This window comes from Rhinopithecus roxellana, chromosome 17 (genome assembly GCF_007565055.1).
Source record: "Rhinopithecus roxellana isolate Shanxi Qingling chromosome 17, ASM756505v1, whole genome shotgun sequence".
NCBI lineage: Eukaryota > Metazoa > Chordata > Mammalia > Primates > Cercopithecidae > Rhinopithecus > Rhinopithecus roxellana.
Window position 1 is genome coordinate 50338924 of NC_044565.1, and position 20629 is coordinate 50359552.

The 20629-nt window shown below is 39.9% G+C and overlaps 1 long non-coding RNA gene across 1 annotated transcript; it reads left to right on the forward strand.

Moving 5' to 3' along the window:
* Positions 1–594: 594 nt before the first annotated feature.
* LOC104659042 lies at positions 595–9998 on the forward strand. The gene is made up of 3 exons (XR_747535.2): positions 595–4512; positions 5036–5182; positions 9844–9998. It is a non-coding gene; the product is annotated as an uncharacterized LOC104659042 (long non-coding RNA).
* The last annotated feature ends 10631 nt before the right edge of the window (positions 9999–20629 follow it).

The following is a 20629-nucleotide window of genomic DNA, read 5'->3' on the forward strand; positions in this document are numbered from 1 at the left end:
CGAAAATGTGTCCCTACAAAAAATACAAAAATTAGCTGGGCATGATGGTGTAGGCAGCTGTAGTCTCAGCTACTTGGGAGGCTGAAGTGGGAGGATTACTTGAGCCCAGGAAATTAAGGCTGCAGTGAGTAGAGATTGTGCCACTGCACTCCGGCCTGAGTGAGACCTTGTCTCAGAAAAAAATAGTAGTAGTAATAATAATAATAATAATAATAATAATAATAATAATGTTTTATTTCTTTATTTTCAATTTTCTTGTCTTTTTTCTCTTTATTGATTTATTGAACTTGCTAAGATCTCTAGTATAATGTTTAATAGTAGTAGGGCAATTTTTTTTTTTGATGATGTCTTATATTTGGTTGAGGAAGTTTATTTCTATTCCTAATCTACTGACTTTTAAAAGAATCATGAATGCATTTATCAAAGACTGTTTCTGCATGTATCAATATAATTTCATGGTTTTTTACATTTTTTAGTTTTTTCATGATGAATTGTACAGATTGATTTTATTTTTAAATATTGAATCAGCCTTGCATTCTGAGAATAATCTCTACTTGATCATGATGCATTCTATTTTGGTGGATTTGGTTTGTTAGTATTTTGTAAGGACATTTGTGCTTATATATCTGTCATATATATGTGTATATATATATATCAGTCATATATATATCTCACACATATATGTAAGTGATTTTATGCTATGTATCTTTTTTCTTCTGATATATTTTTCTGGTTTTGATGTTAGTTTAATGCTAACCTCATAAAATAAGTTGGGAAGTGGTCTTTTAATTATATTTTGAAAGAATTTGTATAGAATTACTATAAATTGTTAAGGAAAATTTTTGTAGAATTTGCTAGTGAATATGTTTATGTTTCGAATTTTCCTTTGTGGAAGCTTTTTACTACAAATTCCACTTATTTAGTAGAATTAAGATTATTCAAGTTATCTAATTTTTTATTGAGTAATTTTGGTTTCATTATGTCTTTCAAGGGAATTTTTTTATTTTTAATTTCATTGTATAGATTTATATTAAAAGTTCTGAATATGAGTGGCTCTCTGCCTACTCCCTTTCACCACCTTGATATCTTAAGTGAATAATGCGTTCTCATCAAGAGGGTTAAAACTAATGACCAGCTGACAGCAGTTCACTTTTTGAGTTACAAAAAACTTTCCCTCTCAGGCCATTTATTTTGCTGATAAGCAACCTAACTATATTATAGTTTCTAAAATATTATCTCCAAAGCCCCTAGAAGATGCATACATTTAGTCCAAAAGGTTTAATAATTCCCCAAGCTGATGTTTCCCTTTCTCCTTTGATATTGGCATAATTTGGAGTGTCCACTGTCTGTTTTATTTCATATTGGGACAAGCTGAACAGGGACTAAGGTGAAGGCAGAGAGGCATCCAAGGCAAATCATTTAAGGAGGCACTACAAATACAAGGTCAACACTTGCAGGAACCTAACAAAGAGTGTCTCCTTAAAATTTTTGTCCTAGGTGCATTATCTAGTTCTGAACTTTTTAATGTAAATTCTTTCCTTTTCTTTTCTTTTTCTTTTTCTTTTTTTTTTTTTTTTTTGAGATGGTCTGGCTCTCAAAGGCTGGAGTGCACTGGCATGATCTCACCTGACTGCAACCTCTGCCTCCTGGGTTCAAGGGATTCTCTTGCCTCAGCCTCCCAAGTAGCTGGGCTTACAGGCATGTACCACCACACCTGGCTGTTTTGTATTTTTAGTGGAGACAGGATTTCACCATGTTGGCCAGGATGGTCTTGAACTCCTGACCTTAGGTGGTCCACCCACCTCGGCCTCCCAAGGTGCTGTGATTACAGGCATCAGCCACTGCGCTGGGCCTGAATTCTTTATGTTCTCTAAAAATTCAAAATTATTTTTTAGTATTTTATCAGAAATACTGGAGGCATCAATTTAAAAGGAATGCACAGAAGACCCTTCATCACTACTTCCAACCAAGCAGTTCTGGGCTGGAGATCCTAGATCAAGCTACTGGCAGATCTGGTGTCTGGCGAGGGCTCTGCTCCTGGTTTGCAGATGGGTGTCCTCTCATTATGCCCTCGCATGGTTGAGAGAAAGATCGTCGTTCTTCTGTTTCTTCTGAGAAGGGCACTAATTGTATTCATGAGCTCCACCCTCAGGACCTAATCCCCTCCTAAAGGCCTCACCTCCTAATACTATTATATTGGGGGTTTGGATTGCAACATATGTATTCGGGGGAGTAGGCACAAACATTCAGCTCATAACATCTTGTGAATCACTTTTAATTGCAATGTTGGGATATTGCTTTAAAAATGATGCAGGCCCTATTTCCATATATGCATTAGGTGATTCTTGCATTGTTATAAAGAAATATGGGAAATGGGTAATTTAAAATAAGAGAGATTTAATTGGCTCACAGTTCTCCGGGCTTTCCAGGAAGCATGGTGGTGTTCACATCTGCTTGGCATCTGGGGAGGCCTCAGGAAGCTTCCAATCATGGCAGAAGGTGAAGACAGAGTAGGTATGTCACATAGTAAAAGCAGGAATAAACAAGAGAGAGAGTGGGGGTGGGGGGTGCCAAACACTTTTAAATGACACATCTCAAATGAATTCAGGGCAAGAGCTCACTTATCACCGGGGTTGGCCCAAACCTTTCATGAGGGATCTGCCCCCAAGATCCAAATCCCTCTGCCAGTCTCCAACATTAGGGATTACATTTCAACATGAGATCTGAGTGGGGACAAATATCCAAACTATATTAAGAAGAAACACAGCAGTTCCCCATTTAGTCCCTCATCACCCTCCCACATACCGAATCATATATGTGAGGAGTACTTTTATATGCACAACTTGCCCTATTTAGAACTGTTCTGGAATAAGTGCATTTCCCATAGTACTATCTAAAACTCCATCCCCTGCACTTTCCTTCAAGAAACCACATGACAATATCAGTAATGCATTGCATTTTAGGAACCAAGTTAAATATTTTCTAATTTATTTTAACCATTAATAAACTGTTTTAACTCTTGTTATAACAATTATTTTTAGATCAATTCACAAGTGATTACAACACACACTACAGCAAGATGGATAATTGCTGTCCTAATGCATACATTACTCTAAACATTATTACATACAATGATAGTGCCAAGGATTTAAAATTTTGATCAGCTGTTTCAGGAAGCTAGGAGCTTTTAGCTAAATGGATGGATCATGGAGAAGAGTCCCACCATTTCTCATGCAAGATAGGCGACTCAGTGTCAGTGGGGCATGAGACTTCTATGATCTGACCTTAGAATGACCCCTTTTCATTGTGGAACAAGGTTTTAAGCTAGGCCATTCCCCTGGAGCCATAAAGGATTGACTAGGGAAGACTGCACTGAGCTTTGCTATGAACAGAGCTGCTGCATTTTCGTGATTTTTCCCCAGTCTGTGGTTTTTCCTGAGCCTGTATCCAGACAGTGGTCATTCCAAGTCCAGCTTGGCTGTCTGTTACAGCTTCTGTTTGACTATGTCTTTATACTCTTGCCTTATTAAGTTATAAAACTGTTTATTGCTTTACTGTCTCAGCTCAAAGGTGAATAATAAAACCCCAGGCATATGTCAGCCTTGGAAATCTAGTATTGACCTTCCTGGGCCTTCAGTGCTTGCTCATTTCCCCATACCTAGCATTTACGTTTCCAATGCTTCATCTACACCTTCATTCACTACTACCTACATATCGTTTGCCCTATTATCTATGGTAAGTATACTGAGTTCTAGTAAAATAGTATTTCAAGTGCAAGTTTACACATTCCTTATATTAACTTTAATTCAATACTTTCCATTTCTTTTTTGCTTCAGAACCAGGAGTTGAAAATATTTACATTTGTCTTTTAAAGAGGTTATAAAGTTGTCACAAGGACATGGGACATGCTGACTATTTTTCCCTTTTAGCTATTTTATGGTATCCAATTAGGTGGATAATAAAATTCTTATTTTACTAATGAGTAATCCAAGACTTCAGGAAGAAAAGTACCATGCTTAATGTCACACAACTAACAAGAGGCAGAACCAGTATTTAAATGTAAATATGTCTTATTTCGAAATTTGTTTGTTTTACCAAATCCTGTAGCTCCTTCCAAGACTCCCAATCTTTACCTTTTCTTTCTACCCCTAAGAATACATATGATTTTCACATATGAAGTCTGTTTTTAAACTTTTGCTAATTAATTAGTGAAGCAAAATGCAATGAATTTTGCAAAATGTCATGCAAAAAATGAAGCAGAACAGAGAATCAGGAAATGTTAAACCATGGTTAGTAGCATTGCATATCAGCATTGGTTTGACTGCAATTTCATTGTTCTGGACTCTCACTTATTCAGTTGGTGTCCCTGAGGCCTGCCATCCTTCCCGGTGCTGAGAGTGGAGCTTCCCAGGCTTTCATTCTCTCCAGGACCTCAACCTTCCTTGTTCCATGTACAGACATAATAAGGCCTTTCCATTTACCTTTTGTAAGAAATTGTGTTCTTTCACACAGGTGAGACCTAGAGAAACATTTGAGTCCTCTTTGATCATGTCCTTAGTCATTTCCCACTCCTGATAATGTGTTTGTAAGATTTATATGAGAACTTCAGTAAGACTGCACTTGCAGGGGTGCGGCTACATACACCAAGCTTCTATGTCACTGGTGAGGAATCTACAAAGCACCGACATGAGTGGAGTGATTTCCATTTCTCTTCAGCAGCCATCTCATGTCAAAGACCATCTGGCAATTCAAATCCTGAGTTATTAAGGCTACAGAATTATGGACATATCTAGTTTCTATGCACAGCCTTTCCCTGAGTAGAAGGCTCAATTAATTACCAGATCAAAATTGGGCTGGGATTTGCTTTGTAAACTGCTAAGCAGTTTAACTGGGTTGTAGAGAAAGACTCTATATGACATTAAATGACCTTCCTAAAAGCTTATTTCTCCCCCAACTGCTCATGTTGGAATCAATTTCAGGAGTCATTCACAATGAGTGGTTTATTAGCTTTCTAAATGCATTTACTACATGCCAGATGTCCAGCTCACACCAGCCTGCTGCTTGCCTTTCACTGACCCCTTCGATGGATGCTATGGACTTGGATCCACTGCCAAGGAAACACGTCACAGAGCAGTGTGTGGTTGGCATACGAAGCTCCACCGAGGAAGAAGACATTACCCAGGTGTGGGCAAAGAGAATGACATTACCAAGCAAGGTCATAATGATGACGAAAAATAGATTTTTCCAGGTTGAATTTAGAAAGACATTGTTTTCTCAGAATTCTCAGTGTGTTTCATGCATTTAAAAATTCCTTTGATTAGAACCAAATTGATTAAAACTAAATGTAGAAAAGACCTTCTGGACAGTTCCAGGGCTATTCTATAGCTGGCTTGAATTTGATTTTTTAAAAACATCTCATTAATCCAAAATGTTCTGCATAAGAGATCTGTACAGCTGTTTCTTCATTTATATGATTGGATAATTATCATTTATTTTCAGTAGGTCATTTTGAACAAAATGCAAGTTAACCATTAAACGATTTCTGCATTTGAACATATTTTCATAAAAAGGCATGGCTTACATAGTACTTCTCATCAACCAAGTATCTTGATTCTTTAATACTTTTACTAATAGAACTAACCATTGCCCAGATTTTCATGAAAAGAAAAAAATCAAATTATTGGTTTTCTCCTTCATATTGCCTTTCTATGCGCAAATGACAATATAGCCATTGTTCAGATTCTCCTAAAAAGTTTAATTGACAATGGCATCAAAATTATTCAAATATTCTTAAAAAATAGGTGTGTGACAGTATAAGCAATGGTGGAAATGGTCAAAATAATTAAGGATTATTAATTATTTACTATGAAATAAATGCAAATGCATTCAAAATACATAGAAAAATATTGGTTAAATATAATTTTGCAATAAAGATGACAAATGCTTTATTTGTACTTTTTATTATGTTATTACTACAATAAGCACAAATGTAAAATATGTATTTATTTTGTAGCAATAGATTATAAAAGGGAAAAGGTAGGCATCAATAAATAGAGGTAAAATGAAACATCCACAGAATGCAAATAAATACAAATGCAACATTTCTAATATCAAACATCACATCTGACTGTTTTCCTGATGTCACAATGAGACATTTTCTTTATATCTGTTGGGTCTAATAAAATGTGATAGTTAATAATCATATTTTTTGGATGGCATGGGGCAAACTGAACTATGTAGTTAACCATAATGAGCATTGTTAGACTGTTTCTAAATTTCACAGGGAAACAAATTACTTTGTTGGTTGCTAACTTGCCATGCCCACACAGGTACTTTGTCAAAACTTCTTAATTGTGATGATAAAAATTTGGAAATTATTCAGATTAATGTGAATACGTTAAAGTTCTTTTTCAACAAGTAAGTAAAAAACATATATATAAAACAACATATCTAATATATGTGCAATATAATTGTAATATATGTAATATACATGTACTGACTCATGCAATTGTGGAGACTGAGAAGTTCCATAATCTATCTGCAAGCTGGAAAACCATCAAAGCTGGTGGTATAATTTGGTCCCAGTCCGAAGACTTGAGAACCGGGAGCTCTGATGCCTGAGGGAAGACACAAGATGGAAGTCCCAGCTCAAAACAGATAGAAAATTCACCCTTCCTTTACATTTTTGCTCTATTCGTGTTCTCAGGGGTTTGGGTGAGGGCCATCCACATTGGTGAGGATAGATATTGTTTACACAGTCTACCAATTAATGTGCCAATTTCTTCCAGAAACACCCTCACAGATATACCCAGAAATAATGTTTTACCAGCTGTCTGGGCATCCCTTAGACTAGTCAAGTTGACACATAAAATTAACCATCACTCCAAGTAAAACTCGTTTTGCCTTCTCTGGAAATATTTAAGGAGAGAAAAGTAACACTGAACAGAACAGCATAGAGGAAAGAGCCATGTGCATCACAAAAGCCTACGAATCACATTTGTGAGCCACTACTTACTTGTCTGCAAAATGGATGGGATGGCAGGGCTGTGGTGAAGCATAGATACAACATATAGACATGACCTAGCTTTGTGCCATGCATCTAGATCCTTAATGATGACAGTGAGATAAAGATTACTTATATCAAACAGTTCTTGGACTTTTCCCTGACTCTGGTCAGTGGAGTACATCCTAGCTTAACCTCCTATCCTGTTTCCCCTCCTTGCTCTCCATGCCAGACAAGGTCCTCATGACCACATGAAACACAACCATGAGAAAAGGAGAGGTGAAGAAAGGCAGGAGTAGCAGGCCTAGGAGTGCAGAAGATGAGGTTGGGCATGTGGGTTCAGGAAAGGCATGAATGTGACTACCATGTGTGAAGAAAGAAGCGAGAGAGAAGACCTAAGCATGATTGCTGTGGTCTGCTTACATTCTTTATGCTGTTTGTGAAAAGTAAGTGAAGGGTACATTACTGTAAAATTGCTTTTGATTCCTGGAACATGGTCTTTGGGATTCATCATTGCTCTGAGACTGAGTTATGTAGATCGTGACTTCACTAGCAATACAATGCATATAGTCATTATTTTCCAGAAGGACTTAAGTGTGCTTCTATCTTCTGCTTTGACATACATGGAGTAGACCTTTCCCATTCATTTTTCTTTTTTTCTTTTTCTTTTTTTGAGATGGAGTCTCACTCTGCCAACCAGGCTGAAGTGCAGTGGCACGATCTTGGCTCACTGCAACCTCTGCCTTCCAGTTTCAAGCTATTCTCCTGCCTCAGCCTCCCGAGTAGCTGGGATTGCAGGTGCCCACCACCACAGCCTGGCTAATTTTTGGTTTTTCAGTAGGGATGGGGTTTCACCATGTTGACCAGGCTGGTCTCGATCTCTTGACCTTGTGATCCACCCACCTCGGCCTCCCATAGTGTTGGGATTGCAGGCGTAAGCCACCACACCCAGCCTCCCATTCATTTTTCATACCCAGATCCTTCTTATCTCAGAAAGTCCAGCTACCATGCCTTCCATGATGCTCTCTGTCCCGGATTTATCTATGTGATGGAAATATTTTGCACAAACTTCCTTTGTGTTTGATCTCTACCTATGTACAATCAGATTCTTCAGAGAAGAGCCTGAGCTGGAAATTAGGGTGCATGAGAGTCATCAAAGAAGGACTATGAACAGCAGAAAGGGAAGAGACTTAGTATTGGGCAGGGGAGTAGCTAAGGACAGGTGTGTTTTCAGCAGGACTCTGCCTCTGGCCTCCTCACATAGGGTGTTCTGGAACATGAACTGTGTCCTGAGTTGGTCCACCCAGAAGGCAAGGAAGTCAGGCTCCCTTGTTGGTCCATGGGCTGTGGGCTTTATACAACCTCCTGGGAAATAAAGCAATTCTTCTATATGGCTGAAAGCGGTTCTCTGGGGAGACAGCACTTACCCAGGAGTAGCCAATACATACCAACCTAACCCAGAGGGTCCGGACACTGTATTAATAGCATCCATTCCTGACTTTTCCTGATGACCCTTCTCACGTTTCACCTTGTGTTATATGAATTCATATTTCTGTCATATTTATACTAAATTGTGAGCTCCTTGCACCTAATACAAATTAGGTGCAATATTTATATTTGAAGTTTTCACAATACCTAGCTTGGCTCCTGGATAACATAGCACTGGAAATAACTTCGAAATTACTTGCCAGGACTTAATTTCTAACTGGATGGGGCTCTAGGATATAATTTCAATTCATTCTATCCTACTATAGAGCAGACCATTACTATCCATGGGGAAACTTCCTGAAAGTCCAGAAATGGGCAAAATTCCTAACACTGATATAACCAGAGTTACCAAGGTGTATGAGTATCAAAAAGCAAGGGTGGGTTAAGAAGGGCATGGGCTAACTAGGCCTCGTGACTTGTTCCTACATGTTAGATTTACAGTGTAAAGTTTATATCCAGGCCTCCACAAAATGACACATTTCTACACATTGTGAACCTTCTGGATTCCTATACAGTCTTATTTGGAAATATTAAATCTGTGAATGCCATGTGTTTGGTAGGCATAATTGTTAAGTTAATAAATGATGCATAAAATGGAATAATATATTATAAATACATATGTTAAAAAGCCTTGAAAAAGCATTGAGTATAAAAATGAAAAGGAAACCTGAGAATAACTGTTTTATTTACACTTGCCACTCCTCGCTGGTTTTATCCAATCTCATTGCTTCATACGCCTTCTGTATTCTGAGGCACCCCCGCCAGGTTTATGTCTCCTTCTATAGTTCATCTATGCTATTAAGTATGCAGACATAACCTCCCCCAAATGAAGCTCTTGATCTTCCCCGCAAACACTGACATCTTGTGTTTTTTATCATCTAAGTCTCTGGCAAATTTAATCCTAGTACCTCGAGTCACAAAAGCTGTGGATTATCCCTGACTCTTGTCTTTTTCTCACACTGAATATTCAATTCCAATACAAGCTGTAGGTGTTACCTACAAAACATGCACAGACTCCAACCACTGTTTCCACTACACTGTCACCTCCACAGTCCAAGCCATCATCATCTCTCTTGGAAGACTGCAACAATCTTCCTGCTTTTACCCAGTTTCTGTCTTTGACCTACTTCACAATGTTTTTAATACAGTCCCCAGAATGTTCTTGTTAAAATATAAGTCACAGCATTTCACACCTCTGCAAAAGAAAAAAAATTACCTTTTGTGTGAAAATATACTTTCTCTACTTATTTGGTTATTTACTCATATATTCATCTTATATACCTGTATTGATTATCTTCAATGCCAAGTACTAAAATCTCAAGGAAGACTAAAACAAAATTATTCTTTTGCAGAGTCATGCTGTATTATCCAGAATACTTATGTGTCTGCATTCCAAAGATTGGCCACCCAAACTTCTTCATTTATGAAGCGTTTCTCAAAGTAGTTGATTGCCTGAAATTGGACTATAGTAGCCTCAAGAAACACTTATAAACATTAGCCAATTACAGAGTATTTTGGTATGTTTGAGACTTTATAAATCCCTGACCATCCAGGGAATTAAAATCCTGTTGGCAGAGACCATCAATATTAAAACACTTATTTTCACAGACATTTATTAGTTACTAATTTTGTGCTAGGAATTGTGCTAGGTAAAAGGGGATATAATGATAACATAATGCCTTGACTTTGTTGTTAAAAATGTTTTAGTCTAGTTGGGAAGAAGGCAGGTTTACACAATACATTTAGAGCAGTGGTTTTCAACTCTGACTATACATTGAAGAATCCAGTTAAGAGTTTAGGAAATTTCAACATCTGGGTCTTACCATCAAGATCTCCCTCGGTCTGAGATGTGACCTATGCATTAATTTTCTTGAAAGCTTTCTAGAGGATTCTATAGTGACGCAGGATTGAGAGTGGGTAAAGTATCCAGTAATGAATGAATCATTGCTTTGCTTATTCTCATTGTTGTGCACAATATGTCTTCTTGACTTCGTCAGGGAACAAATGACTCATAAAATAACATGATCCTGATGGACCAGAATGTGGTAAGGTAAATATTCTAATTAAAATAACACTATCAAGTATCTTACATACAGAATACATAATAATTGTCACATTTTTGGCTTTTAATAAATACTTTCCAAATATATGAAAAGATTCAGGAAACAACTGTAATTCTTGAATTTGTAATTTATAATCTGATCTTTTTAAGAGATGAAGAAAGTACTTTAGAGTCCTCTGGGTCATTACTACAAGTCTCATATCTCATTTAACAAGTGGAAAAGAAGTGAAAAATTGACCTGAGTTATTACACACACATGCACACAATCACACACATGCACACAATCACACACATGCATGCACACACACACACCCTATATGCTCTTTAGACACAAAGAGAAAAGAAGTTCTATTTTTCAACGATTTTTTTCATGCCTATCTCTCATTTTGGCTTTCTAACTGTTTCATGAAATAGGCATTCTTATTTGGATTTTGCAGATCAAGAAATTAAAGAAAGCTTAAATAACTCAAGTAGCTTCTCATAGCTAAAAAGAGTCAGAACTAAAATTTTAAACTAAATTCTTCATAGATTTTTTTTTTTACTTTTTCACAGATTTTTCATATTAAAAATGGTTTGCAGGAAAATGTACAGTGATTTGCATTATTTTAATGACGAGTACACAGTAATTAAAGAAATTTAAGTAGTGTTGTTTTGTTTTGTTCGTTATTAAATTTTTTTTGAGTTGGAGTCTTGCTACATTGCCCAGGCTAGTCTTGAACTCCTGGCCTCAAGTGATCTCCCACCTCTGCCTCCCAAAGTGCTGGGATTACAGGTGTGAGCCATCACACTTGGCCCATTTTGTTTTTTAATTAGGACATCACAAAATTCAATGGCCCACTAGTTTGCCAAACGGAGCCTTGCTGGAACCAAAAAGCACTCCTGTCTTCCAAAACAAGAAACTCATTCTCAAGGGGAATCTCAGCCATAGGGAACTGGGAATCAGAAATTCTTCTGATGGTATTCTAAGCAGAGTCGACCTGGAATTAAAAGCCTCAAGCTTCTTTGAATTAGGCATTTCATGTGGGCTTTTGCAAAGCACTCTTAAGATTTTTGAAGCGATGTACTGGTTTCTGGTGGAACCCTCCTTTGTATTGTTGTTTGTTTTAATTATTCATGAGAAAGACATGTCATTGATAATTGATTAGTTTTTACAAACAGATTATTGGGAGGTAGCATCCTAAATATTGTAAAAGATGAAAACAGCAGGGTGTTCGGATCACCTTTGAAATAGCAGCATCTAATCTTAATTTCTTTCTGTGAAGATTACAAAAAGAGAATATGAACACAATTCATTCAGTAAATCAGTGACAATAAATATAAAGGTTTATACCCCCAGTGAGAAATTAGTTGTTTCAGGCATCTAAAGGAACTTAAATTGGCAAACACTCATGGCATCTAAAAGGGCCAACTTGTGCTTACAAGGAAATGAGAAGTAATGTTGTCATCAAAGTCTAGGTTTGAAAAGGAAGCATTGAGAATGTATTAGAGAAATATCCAAATGAAGATAAAAGAGAGTAGTCTGATTCTTTACTTGAGTGTAGGAGAATTATTTGATCCTCTGGCAACCCAAAGAGAAAGGATCGTTTTAAAGAACTTTCAAGATGCTGCACTTCTCTTTATTTGAAGTATTTCAGTCCAAACCATTTATTAAAAGTAAAACTCTATGTGATAGGCCAACATGCAAATATGTCTTATTAGTAGAGACATGCATAAAATTGTAATTTCATTCATTCAGGTAGCAGTTATTTATGGAATTCTCACTCTATTCCTGCTTCCTACTGGGCACTGGTAATAGAAAGGGTAAATAATAGACTTTGTTTCCTTCATCAAGAAACATACTATCTATTGAGCAAATCTTCTAAGTTTCAAAGGAAAAAAAATCGTATGAAGTTTGCAATCATCCTGTGAATATAACAAGTAAATGTGATCTGTGCATTATCCCTATGTGGAGACAAATTCCACACAATATATTTTTCTGGAATAAAATTATTTTTTCTTTCTACCATTTTAGATTATCAACTCTTTCAGAATAGTGGTTTTATATTCCAGATTTAGCTGCCATTTGCATACTGCAAATGTTCAGAAATGCTTGTTAAATGAAATAGAAAGAGTGAGAAAAAGTCATTTTTTGTTTATTTGGTTTTTGTTTGGTTTTGTTTTTGAGACAGGGTCTCATTCTGTGGCTCAGACGGGAGTGCAGTGGTGTGTTCCTAGTTCACTGCAGCCTTGGCTTCCCAAAGGGTTGGGATTACAGGCATGAGCCCCTGCACCCAAACGAAAGTTCTTGCCTTCAAGAAGAGTTGCTGTTCAACAGGCATAAAGTTTCAATTATATAAGCTGAATAGGTTTTAGAGATCTGCTGAACAATATTGTTCCTATAGCTAACAGTACTCTATTCTGCACTTAAAAATGTATTTAGAGATTAGAACTCATGTGAAGTGTATGCGATGGTCTGAATGATAGTGTCCCCATGAAATTCGTTATGGTGGAACTGAACTCCTCACGTAAAGTGGAAGCTTTGGGAGGTGATGAGATCGTGAGGGTGGAGCCCTCATGAATGGCGTTAGTGTCCTTATAAAAGAGGACCCAGAGACAGCTGTCTTGCCCCTTCCACCACATGAGGACCCAGTAAGAAGGCACGGTCTATGAACCTGAAAATGGCCCCTCACCAGACACAGAATCTGCCAGCAGTTTGATCTTGGACCTCCAGCCTCCAGAACCATGAGAAATAAATTCCAGTTGTTTAAAAGCATCCAGTTTATGGTGCGTTGTTATATAAGCCTGGAGAGACATAAACAGTGTTCTTACAACAACAATAAAAAATATAATAGATTGCAGAGAACAAACGCACAAATAATGCATTATAAACAGTGAGACTGGAGTTAAGGAAGAATACGTGATGTAGGAACGGGGCAGGCAAACTGTGTGTGTGTTTGTGTGTATGTGTGTGTGTGTGAGAGAGAGAGAGGGAGAGAGAAACAAAGACAGAAAGACAGACAGACATACACATACACACACACACACACAGAGAATTTCATAGAGGAGATAACTTTTGAGCAGATTTATTAACAATAAGAATAAATTTCAGGCAAAGTGAAGAATATACATTGTCCTAAAGGTCAAAATGCTGACACATTTTCCTGAGTCCAGGCAGCTTCTTTTTTTTCTTTCTTTCTTATTTTTTTTTTTCTTTTTTTGAGACGAAGTCTCACTCCATTGCCCAAGCTGGAGTCCAGTGGTGCAATCTCGGCTCACTGCAGCCTCCACCTCCAGGGTTCAAGTGATTCTCCTTTGTCAGCCTCCCGAGTAGCTGGGCCTACAGGCACGCACCACCATGCCTGGATAATTTTTGTATTTTTAGTAGAGATGGGATTTCACTACGTTGGCCAGGCTGGTCTTGAACTCCTGAACTCATGATCCGCCTGTCGTGGCCTCGCAAAGTGCTGGGATTCCAGGCGCGAGCCACAGCGCCCGGTCCCCCAGGTAGCTTCTTATGGATGGACATGAAAACATTATCATCTAAATCATCATCACCCTGAGGACTCTAAGATATATTGGTTTTTGATTAGTGTTTTATATATTTTTCTATAACTCAGTAGAAATAAAGCCTACCTGGATTAGTTTGCTGATTTCTCCAGCAGTGTTATTTTCTCTTAAAATTGGGCTTAGATATGGAAACATTGCTAATGTAAAAGTTGCTGATATATTACTCTAGTACTTGGTGGGATGGACTTTGGGAGATCATTGGACTCAGTCTTCAGTGGTCAGGACTCTCCATTCTTGAAAGCTAAATGGAAGCTGATCATACATCTCTGGACACTTTCTGGCACTGCTGATCTGGTGGTGTGCTGATGACGTAACTAGCAGTACGTAATAATTATCACTCCAGAAGCAGAAGACTGTTCCTACAGTCTGGTAAAGACACAGGTAGGGGGTTGGATTAGGATGAGGTATAATCATTTTATACCCTCATACAGAAAATAACATTTAAAAAGTGCTTCTCCGATAGCTGTGACAGAGAATTGCCTGTTTCCTGGAAGCAGTCTGGTAACAATATTTTTTGCTGAATTTCAAAAGAGCACCTATAAGTAAAGCCATTATATTGATCGTGCTAAAAATATCCAAGCAAGGCAATCACTGTACAGAGGCTGTGTTCTGTAAGCCAGGAAGTGTCGGCATCTCTAACACCCTTCGGTGGATTTGAAGAAGATTACCTCTTTAATCGTGTCTTAGACAGGAGCTGGTTGAGGTTGGTTTGCGGTCTGGTGAGCTTTCTGCTTTTGTTCTGTCATTGCCTGGCTCCTTCTCACCCTTGACTGCTGCAGATGAGAAGAATGGGAGGAGGACTGTTCTCTGGAGGGTGACACCGAGCCCCTCTGACAGCTACCTGTGGCTTAGGCAGCTGTGCCTCCCAGGGGCTCCGTTGGTCACGGCCCACTGGATCCTGGAGTCTGCAGTTAGGAAGGTGTCAGAGAGGAACCATGCATTCTTGCTGCCATGGGAGGTGCAGGGAAGAACCACTGCAGGGACCTAGAAAGAGGGATCATCACCTTGCCCCTTCCAGCACCCTACATACACACACTCATACAGACACACACACACTTACACACAAGCACACACAGACACACTTACATAAACCCACACCCAAGTGGGAATCTTTCTGAACCATAATCAGAGATGTGGTATTTTTAGATTTTGTTTCGAAGGTGTTCCTCCAGGCACAGGCACCTGCTTCTGCTAGGGCTCTCCTGCTTTCGCTCTCCACAGCATTTCCCTTCCCTCAGGCCTCAATCTCCTCCTGCAGATCCAGTCAGGCCCCATGCTATGTGCTTGGTGATGGGGAGAAAGGCAGGAGAGCCTTAGGTCACCTGGTGTTTCAATCGCACCTCCCTCCTTTCCTTGCTTGGTGACCTTCAGCAAAGCACTCAGTATTTCTGTGTCCCAGTTTCTTCAGTTGTATTTTGAGGATGACACCACCTCCCAACCTCAGGGGTGGTCATGAGAGCTGCATGAGTTAATATCTGTGAAGCATCTTGTAAGTGTCCCTGGCATATAGGACAATCTCATTCTTCGCTTTGATGAGCATCTTCCAAGCCCCTCTTAGTCATGGGAATAAAGATTAGTATCTCTCCCTCCCTCCTAGGGTCTTAGAATAAAGTCCTCACCCTGTCCCAGCTCTGGAGATGCATGCACTACTTCAGCACAGCTGGCGGGGTTTGCTTGTCCCCATCCCTGTGATCCAGTGCCCCAAGGGAGAATTTCCAGACCTCTGTGCCATGGAACACTTGCCTGTGCCATTCTAACCATGCCCGAACTCCAGCCAGTTATCAATGGAGGCTTCACGTTGGCACTATCCCAAAATGTTGATGGCTTGTCCGGGCTCCTTCAAGGAGAAGGAGACATTCTGTTCTGAATTTCAGCCCCATGGGGGTTTTTCTGTCTTTTCTTGTTTTGGTCAGATTTTCCTCCAAAAGCAGTAATCATATCTCTACTATACTCATTGATCAAGAATTTCCTATTCGTAGAAAAATCAGAAACACACACACATACACACACACATGCACACATGATGATCAGTAAATTGTGGCTCAATAAAACAATATGCAAATGACATTAAAATGAGGTTTTCAAACAATGCCTAGCTGAATAGGAAAGATGCTAATGATATAATTTAAATGAAATAGATAAGATGTAAAATTGTATATTTAACACGGTTTTATGCACGCATAATTAGATGAATAGAAAAACGTGGATACTTATTTGGTGGTGAAATCATAGGTCATTTCTATAGTCTTCATAATTTTGTACTTTTTTGCAACATTTTAAAAGTGAACTTACAGTACTTTAATAATGTGAGACAAAAAAAGCAATGAATAGTGCTATTTTTAGGAAATCTGAATAAAAGCCATTTATGTAATGCCTCTGGGGACTTAGCATTATCTATATTCCCCATTCATCAGCCTGAAAACCTTCTCACTCTGATATCATTGGAGGAATCCTTTGAAGAACTGCAATGCAAATTCGGAGAATTTATTGTGGTGCCTCTCACAGAGCCTGTCTATAAGATGAGGGTGCCTGAAACTCTTATTCCCACCCCCAGCCAGGGCTAACTCTTTCTTCATTGACGGGGCTCTCTCCAGCTGCTCATTTTTCATGCTTCCAGTTTATCCCTGAATTCCAAACCTCTTCATCCTTAGAATGGAGGGCAATGGAGGGCGTCTGCCTTGAGCCCAGAGTGGAAGTGTGCGTCAGCCCTGTGCGGCCAGGGGTGTCTGTCTGGTGGCATGAGGTAGCACAGCACATCACTGGGTACTGAGATGAAACACACATCATCAGACTGTGTGACTGACAAAGCCGTATGGTCACACCAAGAGGACAGTAGTCTTACCTATTTCTCCTCTACTCTAGAATGAGCTTTCCTTTCATTTCCACATCACATAGCCCAGAGATAAAATTATTTTCAAAGGGTCGGGCTGTGTTTTTCTGATATTGCTTACACACGCTGCAATAAACGAAACCATCTTTTAGGTATTAAACTATCAGGAATGGATAGTTTGAGAAAAGTACACAGAGTGCAAAAAATGCCCAGGAGGAACACAGTTTGCCCTTTGCCTTCTGGGAGTCTAGACTGATCGGGGTGAGAGGGAACGGGAACCCCCGGGTTTATCTCCCTCCTCCTGATGAGTTCCTCAGCCCCTATGGAACGCTTCCCGTCTGACTCCTGTGCCAGGCAGTTAGCACTGAAGACGGATTGTCTTGGCATCTTTATTGGTTGTACACTCCCTCATATTGTGAACGACATGACATAAAACTTACTGAAGACAGAAACAAAGCATGAAGTGCTCATCACAGTTTCAGCGCTAACCTGGTTGACAGGGAGAATGTGCGGGTGGTATTGAAAAGGAAGGAACTGGGTAGCAAAGAGAGAGCCAGGTTGAGCGGGCGTTTACTGTAGCATAGCCACTGTCCAGGAGTCATGTGCTGCCCCGGTGCACGTTGGGGGGATGTGCCCTTTGACCTGAGCAGTTCTTGCAGTGTGCTATCAGGGCTGCAGTTTCCATCACAAGGGCGGAATCGACAGAAGTCCCTGCTTTGGCTTCATCATGGAGCTTATGTGTGTGTTCCTGAGAGAACCCTGCCTCTTGGATGCATTAGCCTCTCACCTCCTGCCTGTGGCTTCCTTCTTGATGATGAAATTTTGGCACACCAAAAATATCCTTGCTTAGCACAACCCAGAAATGAGGGGCGACAAATGCACAACCTGGAAAGGGGGGCTACAGATATCTCATGGATAAACTCTTTCTTCTTTCTCTTTGCAGAGGGATAGTCCTGGGAAACAATTCCCAGAGCGTCAGTTTTCCCAGGCACCTGGCAACCTGCCTGCACTCAGTGGCTTCCAGCTTCATAGTGCACCCTCATCTTGACGTCTTCTCTTCTGCTGAGCTATTTTCTTCCCTCAATCTTGCTCCCTAAGGTTGTGCTAAGTCTCCTCAGACTCTGGGAATCTAAGCTAAAAAACTGCTTCCTAGAGGGTGCCTTCTTGCTGTGTCCTCACGTGGTGGAAGAGACAAGACGGCTCCCTGCAACCCCTTTTACAAGGGCACTAATTCTATTCATGAGAATAGAGAGTTCTATTCATGAGAATAGAATTCAGGACCTCATCACCTCCTTAAGCCCTCCCCTCTTAGCACCACCAAAGAGCGATTTAGTTTCAATGTGCATTTTGGAGGAGTTCAAGCATTAGAGCACAGCATCAGCGTTTTATAGTTCTCTGCATTCCCTGGACAATCGTATCCTGGCTCCCACATTCAAGCTACTACATTAACTTGTTTGGTTTCTCAGAAATCCCAGCTACTTGAAGGGCCCACGGGAATGTGCAAGCATTTTGGCTCAGGAGGAGAAAAGGGGAATACGTGGTACGGGGCTAAAGAGAAGAGGACAGACAACTGTGACTATCTGGAAATCAGAAGAAGAGAGAATATTATAATTTTTATAAAATATTGTTATAAATATTATAAAATTTTAGACGGTCTCATAAATGACTTCAAGGCATACAGAAATTAGAGTGGCTGAAACCTGAGGGCATCGCTGAGTGCCAACACATTTGAGTAGATAACGCCAAGTGCCTGGCCAGGCTCAATGGAAATGGTTTGGGGGACGGGCTAGATATTTCAGGGAAACAGCCTGAAAGTCGATGAGGAAGGCAGTGCTCGGGTGAGAAACGGGAGAGGCTGATGATGTGGGCCATACCTGGGCTTGTGTTGGAAAATGACCGCCTGGCTGTCCCCATAAAACATTTGAGTTTGCCGAAATAGATTCAGTATCTCTCCCAGGTTTCCTTCAGACCTGGTTTAAGGCATGATTTCTCTTAAGCAAATGATGGAGATTGAATGCAGAGGAGAGGATTGCTGTGAGAACTATTTTTCTTGCACATGTGCAGCCTGCGTGTGCCTGAAGACACGCGGCACCAATTATGCCCCATTATAAATAGGAGCCGCTCTAGATCCAGCAAGGAACACGGGGAACAATGGGATAGCACCAATGTCTGAATAGGAGAAAAGTGAGGGCAGGAAGCAACTGTATTATTTAAAGTTTAAATATACTATATTAAGTACTGGAAAAGTACAACAAAAAAAACCTGAAAAAGTCATGAATCAAGTTATAACATTTTGAAGCACTTGAGGTTGCAGTACCAGGACAAGTGCCCCTTCTGACCATCAGAATAACTTTTTACTATAACGGGGCAGCCTGGAGGTCATCCCTTTTTTCTGGGTCATCCAAAGCCCCATCATTTTTTCCTCCCAAGCAGTGAGAGGCCATCCAACTGTGTGACATGTTTGGTTTGGTACGTTCCACATTCTGAAAAGAGAAATCTGCAACACTGAGTTTGATTTCCTGCCAGCAGATGTCCTTCTCCATCAAATCAAAGGTAAAAGAACCCGGGCCCACTCTTCGTGTTTTCAATTTTCTGAGCCTTGGCTCTGTGGGGGTCTCTGCAGCTCTTGGGGGGTTGGGCTTGCTGCCAGGCAGCTTCCAAGGCTGGCTTTCCCCTGGCTCAGGCACTGCTGAAGTTCTTGACCACCAGGGTTAATGGAGTCCGTCTGACATGGCAGGTCTGGCAGGGGCCCCCAGGGGGATATACCCTAGGGAGAAGGAGAACCTGCTTTCACTCTCAGAGGCTGGAGCAGGGCTGGAGGAAGGCGGTCTCCTTATTACAACTGGGATTTGAGTGAATATGACTCTGATCGTCCTAAATCATTGAGACTCTATCCTGGTGAAGCTCTTCCCCCCAGTTAGCATGCCGAGGACCAGATGGGGGCAGTTGGCCCAGGGCCACCAGACACCACTGGACGGAGGCCCACACTGGGTAGATGCACCTTCCCACAGGCCCTCAATCAGTCCCTTAGAAGCTTGGAGAGGATCATTTAGGTGATGAATGGCCAGGAGAGAGAAGCACAGGGGAAAATTTCCTCTGACTTGGCATAGATCTCCACTGCTGCAGAAGGAAATACTGCAAGCAGACTTCATCGCAAACCTCAGGGAGGATTTATTTGCACCAAGGGAGGTGGGATTGCGTCCTGTGTCATAATGAACATCAATGAATTTCTCTTTAAGTCAAGAATTTTTGTTTGTTATCAAGCCTTTTGTTAGATTAATCTGAAACCCCCAAAAAGAGGAGATAAGAGAAATTTCCCTATCTTATATTCAGAAAAATATGGCACGTGTAGTTTCTGTGAGAAGCTAGAATCAAGGAGAATGTGGAGTGGGGTAGGTGTAGGATCCTGTTGAGTAAAAATGAGGAAGTAAAGAAAATATTTGTAATCAGCATTTATTATTTAGGTACCTACTATGTGCAGACATTATAGTAGGGAAATTTACACATCTTTTTTATTTAAAGCTCTGTGATGTTAAGATTGTAATTATTAACCTTGTTTCAGATATTTGGAAACTGAGGCTAACAGGCTAAGTATATTTCTAATATGACAAAGCTAATAGGTGTCTAATATGACAAAGATAATAAGTAGTATTTGAACACATCTGTCTGAATCTACAACATAAAAATAAGGAATACTGTG